General features: G+C 42.2%; 1 protein-coding gene across 1 annotated transcript in view; it reads left to right on the top strand.

Moving 5' to 3' along the window:
• Positions 1-8,361: 8,361 nt before the first annotated feature.
• Positions 8,362-12,155, top strand: part of LOC147045882 (receptor-type tyrosine-protein phosphatase F-like) — a 180,470-nt gene continuing 176,676 nt past the window's right edge. The window contains exons 1-4 of the mRNA XM_085929539.1: positions 8,362-8,547; positions 8,806-8,906; positions 9,066-9,136; positions 9,308-9,430. The gene's annotated coding sequence lies outside the window, so the exon portion shown is untranslated. The remainder of the gene's footprint in view (positions 8,548-8,805; positions 8,907-9,065; positions 9,137-9,307; positions 9,431-12,155) is intronic.

The following is a 12,155-nucleotide window of genomic DNA, read 5'->3' as shown; positions in this document are numbered from 1 at the left end:
GAAGGCGTACACACACAGGCCAGAGCCCTCAGCTGTCGATCTTTTGTGTAGCTCCTAAAAAATTCATCCCCAACCTGAAACTCACCTGAGGCTATACTGTCACTAAATTTTAATGACGGGGTGTGTGTGTGGGGGGGGGGGCAGGGGGGCTTGTCGGGACAGTGTACATTTTTAATAACCACCATTGAAGAGAAAGACACCAACGCAGAACACATGTCGCCCTATACTCAGAAACTGCCTCCCTCAGCAATTACAGTGCAGCTCAGCCTCTGGCAGCTAGTGCCCGTCACTGTTATCATATGATTATTGGAAAAATAATTAAAAAAAAAAGAAATGCTCATGAGTGTTTATGTGAGTGAGAAAGAACAGAACCCAGAGTGTGGAGGAAAAACAGTGAAATGACAAATTTTCTTTTAGATTTTCTAGTCAGGTCAAATTTATCTATACAGCCCTTAATAGAGATTTTATGATGGCAACAGTTTGGCTTACATTTACATTATTTCCTATGGGAGAAGCCCCGTCGTCCACATGAATGAAGGCAAAATACGTAATAGTCATTTTCCCATGCAAGATGGCGCTGTTGCATCATGATAACAAAATGGTAAGGTGTTTTTTTGGGGGGGGGGGGTTTAATTCTCCACACAGCTCCTTACAAGCCATGCCAAGCTCTAAGCTGAAACAAATAAGAATGTGATTCAAATCAGTCAAGTGTTTTTTTCACCCCCACCACACAAGCACAAGCACGCACGCACACACACACACACACAGATGTACACAAGAAATTCTTGGACGTTTCTCTACTGCCTTTGAATTTTAATTTCGTCTATGAGGGAAAGAAAAGCTCGTCATTGTTCAAGGATTCGGATATGTGGCGGGGCAGGAGTTGAAATGTGTTGTGGAAAGATACGGGCAAGTGTTTGGGTGGGATGGGGGGGTGCAATTAAATCACACCTCGAGTAATACTCCAGAAACAAATGGGCTTGAAATGACTGCAAAATGAATCAAAGGTGGGGGGGGGGCTTGAGTGATACACTCAAACATCAAATGGAACCTAATTGAATATTACGAAACACTCTGCCTAAATAAATGACGACTAGAAATGCATGGTTGCAGCCATCCGTCGGTATGTTGTCAGTACATCCATCCATCCATCCATCCATCCATCCATCCATCCATCCATCCATCCATCCATCCATCCATCCATATCGTCTGTCTACATGTGTTGCTACACCACCGGAATGTTTTGAAACTCAGCAGTCCAAACGACTGCCAAACAAAACAACATCTGAAGACAGAAATAGCGCAGTGTCATAAAAGCATGCACTTTGTGCTTGTGTGACACGCACACGCTGGCTGATATTTTCAGCTACCTACCTGCTGCTGCAAAAGTCATCTGAGGCATCCAGGAAGCATCTGCATTCATGCGCACACATTGTACGCATTTGGGAAGTATTTAGTCAAATGTCATCTGCCAACAGAAGCTATTTATTAGTTCTCTTGTTTTGCTAATCAAAAGGACCGCAAATGCCAAAGCTCACACCACTGCAGCACACGCACACAAGGGTGCTTAGGAACAATAACAAGCAGTGAAATCCACTACTCTAATAATTCAAGTCTTAAAAAGTTTCATTTTCCAAAAGGAAGACAATAAATCTCATTAAAAAAAATCAAGTCGACCTTCATTTTACTGAAAGCCTTCAAAATGTCACATACACAATCAACAATAACACAACGGGGGCCACAAATATACGATGAAGACTGCAAAAGAAAATATGACTATTTTCTTACTTATGAAGCAGCATGCGGTTGAGTTGATTTTGAAGAAAGAAAAACAACTATAATTTGAATGTTAATTGATTGCTCACGTGACAGTCAAGTGTACTCCATCAAAACATGGAAGACGGCAAGTGTGTCCTCCAGCGCGGTTTTGAGTGGCACCCGCCGGCGAGACTCACCATGGGGCATCGTGAGGTGCCACAAGATGATCTTTGCATGAATATTCACACGCCAGTTGTTCAAGTAATTGGACGATGAAGTGGATGCGGCGTGGCATGGCCGTGAGGGTCGCAGAAAATTCCAGGGAAACCGCGGACATTTTATTTGGCTGGGCTTTGCAGTCATAAGGGATGCTTATTTTTACATTTCATTTTCTCCTATACAACGGTGTCCATTAAAATGAAAAATACATTTGAAACTATATGTGAATGTGTATTGTCTATCCATTTGACTTTACTTGACCGTCCTTACTTTATTTTAATTTAACCATAACTCCTTCTTACCAGACTCTTGAGTCTGCACAGTTAATAAGGTTTTCACAAATATATTCACTTCCCGTGATTTCTCGTGGGCGTCAATATACTTGTCACTTCCCAATAGATGGAAACTCTCAGGGGAGCCACCAACCTGTCCATATACATCACCAATTATTGCACTTCCATACTGTGTATATAAATATAAATAAATATGTGTGTGTCTGTATAAATACATAAGAAATCACCACCGAGGGCGAATATGCAGGATTCTCTGGTAATCTGACCAAAACGTATTGCACCTAAACACGAGACAAGCCGTATTATTGAGTGACATTCCCTGGCTCATTAGAATAGGCTTTGCAGCTTTAATCCAGCAGATATTTTCCTGTGAAAACAAAACACGTGTTTGTACATTGAGACTGTACAAAAGCAAAACTAATCCACCTGCCTGGCTGCCTACATGCTGCGTGAAGAAACAGCTGGGTGATCATCAATCCCGCTGGAAAATATTAGCAGAGATTATGTACAGTAAATGATGCTACGAAACCACTTCTTAATTATGAATCGAAAAGCAATTTGATTGCAATTTTTTTTTTTTTTTTGGGAGGGGGGTAAATATGTGGCTATGGCAAAATCACAAAATTCGTGAATGTATCTAAACACCTTTTTGGTCAAGGATTACCCTCAAAGTGTCAACAAAAAAAGACACCAAAAGCGCTAAGTGTGTATGTGTGTGGGAAGCTAGGATTCAAACGGCTGTCACTTTAAATCTCACTCAACCTCGATCTCCACCATCCAAAATCCCACACGTTAGAAAGAAAATCCTCAAGACAAGAGGAAAAAAGACTCAAACCTTTGCAAGCATATATATTTATTTAAAAAAAAAAAGGACAGTTTGGAAAAGTGTTTCCAAAATGGAAAGTTTGTGATTATTTTATCTCTTCCTATTCATTTGATGACCCTTGTCCAATCTCTTCTTCAGAGCCGATGGCCCGTAACCGGGCCTCGGGAGATGACTTCATTTCTTTTTTTGGTCAGCATCCACATATCCACAGTATGTGTTGCATTCTAGGTCCGATGTCAAGCTGGGGTGTATATTTGCCCGGAAAAAGTGGTTCCTCCCCCCCCCCTCGTCTCCATAGGATGCCCGGTGAAGCAGGAAATTGAAAAAAAAAAAAAAAAAACTTACATCATCTACCTTATTAAGTCTTGTTGGCATGGACACGAACATTGCGGATGTTCATTTCACGCTCAAAAGTGAAACATGTCAGCTCAGTTGTACGGCTTTTTGTCATCAGCCTTTTAACCTGTGTGTCGGATCACGAAGAATAAGCCGTGCACACCTGGCTGGAACCGAAATGACGCTTATGGAAACTACCGTGTGACTTTGATGAATTGTGCACAGACGTGGAAATGAGTAGACGGTGGTTAGTAGCAATTAGATGGCTGGCTATGAGTAATGTACATCCATCAGTGCAAAACTATGACAGGTGGTATATATATTATATATATCATATACAAGGTCTCTTGAATCCCCCCCGTGACCCCACAAGCTTCAATAATAATAAGCCGGTGCTCTGCTAAGAATGAGCTGTTTAAGATTCATGTACGGTGATGATGAAGAGAAGCTACTTGAGTTCGGAAAAGAAGAAAAAAAAAGTAGGTCATGTGGGAACGTCTTGAGGGAAAGTCATTTACTGCGAAATGAATTTCTAATGGCGCTAAATGAAATTGAAAGCGCCAACACCACGTTCTGACAGCGCTGTAGGACATGTGAAATTCCATATATTATTGCAATTTAAGACTATTATTAAGAACTCCGTGACCGCTTAATAAATAACGTCACCCTTATCCTGGAAGTGCCTTCATATGGTCTTTTGGATGAGCAAGTAAAAGTTTGGTGCTAGGTGGTCCCAAATGTTGGAGCTGCTAATTAACAAGCTAAAAAGGCCGCCGGCGTGGTTGCCAACGCCAACAGATTGGAATGTTCAACAGGCCAGCTGCTTTGTGGTGGGTGGCCGCAGTTCCATTAATGCCGGGCACATAGCAGATTTTTTTTTTTTTTTACAGGCCAAGAGCATCCTGGCATTGATTTTTTTGAAGCATATAAGTCACCAGTTTTTCCTCTCTCTTTCATTTCTGAAAATAAATAAGACAGACACACGCATGAATTAATACGAGAGCCTCTCCATCTTTAGTTTCTTTAAAGGTGGCCGGGAGATGGAAAACGAACGACTCAATCGTCTTTGCGCTCTAATGTTGATTAATGTGCAGCGTCCGTGACACGTAAATAAAATGAAGAGACGCCTTTTACGTCCACCGGAATGAAAAATTTTGCAGCTCATCTCCTGGCTGATAAAGGTCCAAAAAAGATAAATGTGTTGCATTAGCACGTTTTCAACCGTGTCTCATTTGACATTTCCTTTAGCTCATGCGAGTCTAACTCGAATATTATTTTATTGGGAGAACAAACAAATGACATGAAGCTTTCCATTTTTGAGTCACTCTCAAACAAAATCATGCGACAGAAATAAATATATTCTGTGTTTTCAGTTGCAAGTTGATGTTTCACTCTGTGGCTGAAAAAGAAAGGAAGTAAAGCCAAATGTAAATTGACTAAAAATCCTACTTTGACATGTCTCCTACAGAAACGTCAAGGGAAAATGTTTTGCCCTTGAACGTGTCCCGACCTCCACTGAGCCTGTGCAAACGCGCTAAGATAAACAGGATCTTTAGCACAGCAAATGTCCCGCAGGAATACTAATTAAGTAGGGTATTTATTTACTCCCGACGCTGGCTCCGAGCTGCGTCTTATCTATATTGCTTACGTGACACAAACAGAAATAAAAAGTCACCAGGCGATGTGGAAGATGAATAATTAACCTTCTTTCCCGAGCAGTTTCAAATGTTTACACGTCAGGGAGGTGCGAGGTATGGCATTTAGCACCTGCGAGCGCAATGGGATGTGACAGAACGTTCAAGTCGGCCAAAGTCATCAGGGCCCACGCACGCGCCTTGAAAAGACGCATCTTTCTGCTTGTCAGCTGTGTTTTTGTCTGGATATTTTTCGGTTGTTGGTGCCACAAGGCAAAAAAGAAGGGAATGTGGGACTGCTGGAGAGATGCCTGTTGCTTCGACAGCAATACTGATAAAATATGAATTTCAATTTATTACAGGCAAGGTAAGGGAGAGATTTATTTATTTACATTATTAGAGGGTGTGTGAATGACGTGTGGCGTTTCTGTTTTTCTGGATGTGTCAATGACTTGGGACTTTTTTTTTTTTTTTTTCAGCAAGACTCGGTCCCTATCGCGATTACTGCTCTGCGACGACAACAAATTGAACATGCTTCAGAGAGTGGGTATCATTACACGCTGCTTGGAGTGTGACCGTTCACATGTGACGCCATCACCACCCGCGGCCCACCTTGGGTTTTATCGCCCCGTTGCCGATATTCATCTTTTAATCAGCCCGGCCGCCTGTGGATTAGCATACACTTGTGGCTGCCATGTCAGGCCTTAGCGCTCTGCTTCCTGTTCACCGGCGGTGGGCGAGATAAGGTCAGCTGTTAAATATTATCACCAGCGAGAGAGAGGCCGGGTCGGCCTTGGATCGGATGGCGGCCGGTGGGCAAGGTGGCGCCTGCCGTGTGTGAATGCATTCATAAAAAGGCTTATCAATAAGGAGGGAAAACACTTGTTTAAGCTTTAATGTGATCCAGCAGTGACCAAGTGTGACATTGAACCCCGTTCAGTTCAAACACAACAGGAATCTTACTGGATGTATTTCAAGGCTTCATCAGTTCATGACTTGGTTAAGACTTCATCTAAACCAGAGGTTACAATGGACGGTGCTAACGTGGATGGCATAAAATTGCTGAACATATTTTGGATTGTATTTGGAAAAGAAATTGTGCAGGCCCATCCATTGTTGCTTGCCGCTTGAATCGTTTGCTTTTTTTTTTTTTTTATGTGTGTGTCATTTTTATTCACCAAAGCAATTTCCTCCCAGCTCCTCAACCATGAATACTAAACACAAAGTGGAGCAACACAATATCAGCTGAAAACATTGGGGACTATTTTGGTTCCTTTCCTTTGCTTGCGCTGCAGGTAAAACTTTGTCATGGGAGCATTCTGCCACGTGAGGCTCATCTCCTTCCAGCCCGGAAGCTCCCACGTTTGGCTGTGACTCGAGGGGCCTTTATGGCATCTCCGTGAAACCACTGCCTGAGTTGCCTCGGGTTCGAGTGAAGGCTTCAAAGGTGCTTGTGAGCTCATTTGAAGTTTTCTTGAAAGGTGTTCATGGGATATTCATAAAAACGATTCCTATTTTCATATTAGAGGGGGATATCATTGGAAAATGCTACGTGGGTCATTTATTAAAACGATATGGCTAGAGTGACATTTCTCTCTCTCTCTCTCGTTTGCAACAACAATATGAATCTGATCCATGGCTCCTAATTGAACTTAAATACTAGCAGTCAGGTGTATTTATGAAAATGAAGTGCTCAGAGTGCACTGAAGAGATTAAATTGGCTATTAAACAGGTAAATCCCCTGCCAGGATATTTTGTGAGCACTGAAGATAACTGCACACAAAGTGGAAAAGAAATAATACGAGGCAGGAAGTTGAAATTTCTGAGAGTGCAAGAAAAATTGAGAGCTGAAGGCTCTTAGTGCCAAAAATTAATCAGACTCAAGCAATTATTCCTGACATATCATGCACCAGATACACATAATTATGTCTGGTGATATAGTAATTAATATAAAAAAATGGTTTGGAGGAGAGGAAGAGTGGATTTGAAACATGAGACACGTCCTTCTACTAGTGTGTAAATTGTGCCTAGCAACACATGATAACAAAAATGTCTGACACGTCCAAGAAAAAAAAAAAAAAAAAAAAAGCCTCTAAAGTTCTACAACCGCCCACCACCCCTCTGTTCAAATACATAGAGGAGACATTTTAATACAGTTCCAATCATTTCTGTCCGGGTCGTCCTCAAAGGGAAATGACAAACATAAAACGTGGGAGTGAAGACGCTGATTTGCGACTTTGCCTTCGGCTGGCCGCGAAAGCGCCTTTTAGGAGGCCGCTATTAATCATAGCGGCTGGGAGTCAGTCTAATAGCGGGGAAGAAGACATCAGTCACGCTTTGTTCAAATCTGCGAGATGGCTAGCTGCCTTTGCTCCACTACACTCTGCAGCTTCTTTCATGTGCAAAACACAAATAAAAGGACACGGGAAATAAATGGCATTCAACGCTAATTAGCAAGAAGTGACCACCAAAGTTAGGGAGCTCATTAACATGAAAAAACAACAACAAAAACAACCCACCAGCAAAGAGTTTCTCAACAAAAGACTGGGTGAAGATCCAGAGCAAAAGAAGGTACTGCCACGTCAAAGCCAAAGGGGTAAGCAGAGCTGCATCGTTAGCAGACACTCTTAAATATAGTATTGTTTGGCAGAAACAGATCTGCCCCTAAAATGAGCCAATTTCACCATAGCAAGAAATATGCTGTGCATCATTATCATCCTTTTTTTTTTTTTTTTGAAACAGTTGGTGAGCAAACAAGCCTTACATTTTAATATAGTGAGCACATTTGGGTAAGGAAGACATAACATGGTGCTAATCTGAAAAGGACTCAATTAGCATAGAAAGCACCTTTGCATATCTCTGCATGGTGATGTAATGTCTTTTCACTCACTCATTAGACACATACAATGAGAGGTAATAAGAATTCCATAATACATCCAAGCCCAAGGGAGACAATTTGCATAGCGAGCAGCCGCCTATTTTACATGAAGTATAGTTTGCGTGTGCACTCACAGCAGTGTCATAATTTTACCCTGCTGACACTGAATCGTGATGCATTGTGGGAACACATTGTGGAGCATCTGTTGAGTTATATTATGCAAATATTATGGCTGGCCTTTATAGGCATGGCAAAAAGGAGTGGTCCCCAACCTATGCGGACTGCTACTGTAACGGGCCCTACAAAACAAACAAACTTCCGGTTTATTTTGTACTTCCGGTTACAGCGGCAAATATCTTTTATTTTGAAAGGTGACCGGATTCTTACTATTGCATTCACGTTTAATAAGTATTTACGCGCCACGTTGCCGTCGCGCCAAGCTAATATTAAATTCTAAAATTAGTATTTTAGTATATACACAGCATTTGGAAATGTTTGTTTTTGGTAACGGAGAAAGGTACAGTGAGCATTTAACACAAGAGCTTATAGCCAAGAAGAAAAAGCAAGGTGCATTTCACAGACAAAACTGATTCGTCTAATTGGGTAAGTGTATTGAGAACGAACTGCTAGCTGCTAATTTTAAAAGATTATTCATATTAGTGTACAATAATAAACTGTAGATAAGTTGGCCACCCCCATACACACACACAAACACACACACACCGCAGGTGGACACATTGATGAACTCAGGTGTTTCAACGTGGAGGTTCTGAAACTTTCCCTATAAAGTGCATGAGTTGGAGTGGCGGAATAATGGCAGCGGTCAGAGACGAGATGGACGAATAATGGACTTCTTCTCAGGTCAACGCTGAGCTCCTGACCTCCCGCCGTGGTCTACCCGTCCTCAGCTCATCTGCCCGCCGTGTCCATGACACCCCCGTCGGGCTTTGAGAGAGAAAATGGTGAGTGGGAAGAATACATTTTCTTCTTTCCCTTGGAAGCATCAATCAATGTTGTATTTTGTCAGTGCTGTTCATGATAAACAGTAATCTGGATTAAAGGTACAAAAAAAAAAAAAAAACTTTACACACATTCTCCTCCCTCTTTTTCCACCCCCAAAGGTGGAAAGATTACCCGGTTGACTTTTGTCTCCATCCATTTGAGCTATTATGAAAGGATTTTACACATACAAGTAAGTTATGATAATTACTATCCCCCAAAGTGCAATCTAGCCTGATTGACTTTTTACCCCGAGTTGTTGCCGTTCACCCCGCGCAAGAACCTGTAAAAAGGTGTACAATTGCTGTAAATTATTTTTTCAGCCAACGTAAAATGACCGGTGTTGTTCTGGCTGTTTTGGCAGTGTTATGACCTCCAAAGGTGGAAAATTGCCCAGTCGACTCTACTTTATACCCGTATTGGTGCCATTTAGCACCATGGAAAATGATGGCTCTGTAGACAGCGCAAAAGGGGCTATCATCTTCTGGTGAGTGTCTCTCTGTTGTATCTCTCAAGACATCCTCCATGTGATCAACACAACAAACCATTTTTCTTGTTAGAAAAATGGCTCTCTCGCTTTCACACACACGCACATGCACACACACAAACACGCCCGCAAAAGGTTAATTGGCTCGACTGTCGTTGTTTTGAGTCAAAAGCGTCCCTTTTGGAGGCACAAATGCCGGATTGTGGAGCGGATGAAAGTGTAGCGGTACTGCGGGGGCGGAGAGTCGGAGTGGGGAGGGTGTTGTTGTGGCTTTACTGACAGAGCGAGAGTGTTGTCCTTCAAAGATGCTTAGAAGTGCGCCTGCCATTACACAAAAATGACGCAGCGGGAGCCAAAGCAGCACTTGTGGCAGGGCTGTTGTTTTTTTTGACGGCGGCGTGCTCTCCAATTAAGACCGCCGTCAAGATGGAGGCCGCAGAGGTGGCCGCCGTTAACGAGTCGTCAGCGCGAGAGACTGCCGGTCAATTATGAGACATGAGGCTCGCCGGTCGCCGGGCACAGTCCCAATTACCGGTTGATCGTCAAAGGGAGATACGAAGGAGAAGGGGTCGCTGGTAATTTGCCCGCGGCCGTGGTGATGAGGGGCGTAACCAAAAATAATATGGCGATGCAAAATGGTGCTGATGAGGATGTCTGAGGTGGGACAAACGAGTTATAACGCAGCTTTGTCCAAAATGATCGCTAAATTGTAATCTAAAACGAATAATGTATTATGATACCTAATTGTATGTATTGTTATATATATAAAAAAAAAAACAAGCCGACAACAATTAATGTCACATTTTTATGACTTGCATTTTCAAAATGTCAATATATTCACATAATTGTCATACACTTTACGCCAATCATGAAGTGGCATTTAAATTCATTTGCATCCAGGACTGCCCTTTTTTTGGGCTCTAAACGCTGCAAATGAATAAAAGTGGCAACATGAATATTAATACCCGACACTTCATTAGGTACACCACTGAATCCTTGATGCTGTCAAACCAAAGTTATAATTTATCATTTTTGCTGTGTGCTTTTCCAGTGAATTTGAAGCAAGATCTGTACATGTATATTATTCATGAAAAGTCCTATTCCACACTCTTGAGCATCAGTGAAAGGATGATTTGGTCCTTTACATAACGTTCTGTGGCCTCAGGCCATTAATCACCGTTTACGTACTAAGCATGTGCCTATAGGGGGCGTTCGGGAACGTGCTGACGCATGTGGCTCAAAATTCACGAGGCCTAATTTGGCTAAACACAGAAGCTTCTTGTTACATATATTCAATGAAGATGCTGGCTCCTCCAATCGGGGCTCATTGAAAAGGCCACCAGGGGGCAGTAGCTTACCTGCAGTGTCGAGAATACTCGACTGTATTTCGAGGATGGGGAAGACCAGTCTAAGGTAGGTCTGCATTGCATTTCGAGGCTGGGGAAGACCAGTCTAAGGTAGGTCTGCATTGCATTTCGAGGCTGGGGAAGACCAGTCTAAGGTAGGTCTGCATTGCATTTCGAGGCTGGGGAAGACCAGTCTAAGGTAGGTCTGCATTGCATTTCGAGGCTGGGGAAGACCAGTCTAAGGTAGGTCTGCATTGCATTTGTAGGATGGGGAAGACCAGTCTAAGGTAGGTCTGCATTGCATTTGTAGGATGGGGAAGACCAGTCTAAGGTAGGTCTGCATTGCCCAGTTTAGCACCCCCGCCTGCCCACCGCATACACACACTCACTGAGTACACACGCCCTACTTTAAATGACTCCTTTCGGATACAACCGTATCTTGGGGCCACTGTGAGAAAATGAAGTTTAAAAGAAAGAAACAAAAAAGAAATAAGAAAAAAAAAGACATGCGTGCAATTATTATTCTCTGAGCTAAGCAGGTATTGTGCATCAGTGGGTTCTTTCCTAAATCACAATGTGGTTTATCTTCTTTTCTCACACAGTTGTTTATTTTGGTAAATCTGCCAATAAATGTGGAGAGCTCTCGAATTGCTGGATTAATCTAAAGCTTTTCCAAGAGACTTTTTAGTTGACTTATTTTATTTGAACTGTCAACAGTTATGCTTCAGGGTTAGGAAAAGGGGTTAAGCAGAGGGTAGGGTTTTGAAGTTTAGGGCTTAACGGTTTGTATTCAGAGCACAATCTTGTGACCTACATGTCATCCACTCTTGACGACATCAACTATGGCTAACTGTTGCTAACAAAAACAGCAGTCCTTCCTTAAACACCTTAAACTGTCTCTCAGATGATTCAGTATTGATACTTCCTGTGCTGTATCAAAGTTTATATGACACAAAAACTAGATTTCCACTCCAGTTGCTACTTGAAACTAAATATAATAATAGAACAGAACCGCAAAGACAAAAGGGGTGAGACATCTTAACAAAAAAAGCGTCATCGGGCTCATGTCTAATGCGCAGTTGCCCTTGTAAAAGAATCTATACGAGACTCTTTAACATTAATTCTTCATTCGGCTGCCAATCAATGATGTCAGCCGAGGTTAGTCGAGGGAAGATTAGCCTGCCAGGGTTCTCGATTACAGTTTTCTCCATAATCTCTGCAGCTGGTGGGGTGTTGCCAGCGCACAGCGTTGGGCAGAGCTGCCTAATCAATAGCCCGTCTAGGAGCATATAAATGAAAATAAAAACTTTCTCAGCTATCTATCTATTTCTATCTAGCTAGATAGATCACTATCTAAAGTTTCCAATTGCTGCTTTGGA

The sequence above is a fragment of the Syngnathus leptorhynchus genome, chromosome 14, assembly GCF_054491065.1.
Source record: "Syngnathus leptorhynchus isolate UIUO chromosome 14, UIUO_Slep, whole genome shotgun sequence".
NCBI classification, from domain to species: Eukaryota; Metazoa; Chordata; class Actinopteri; order Syngnathiformes; family Syngnathidae; genus Syngnathus; species Syngnathus leptorhynchus.
This window is presented reverse-complemented; position numbering and strand designations above follow the sequence as displayed.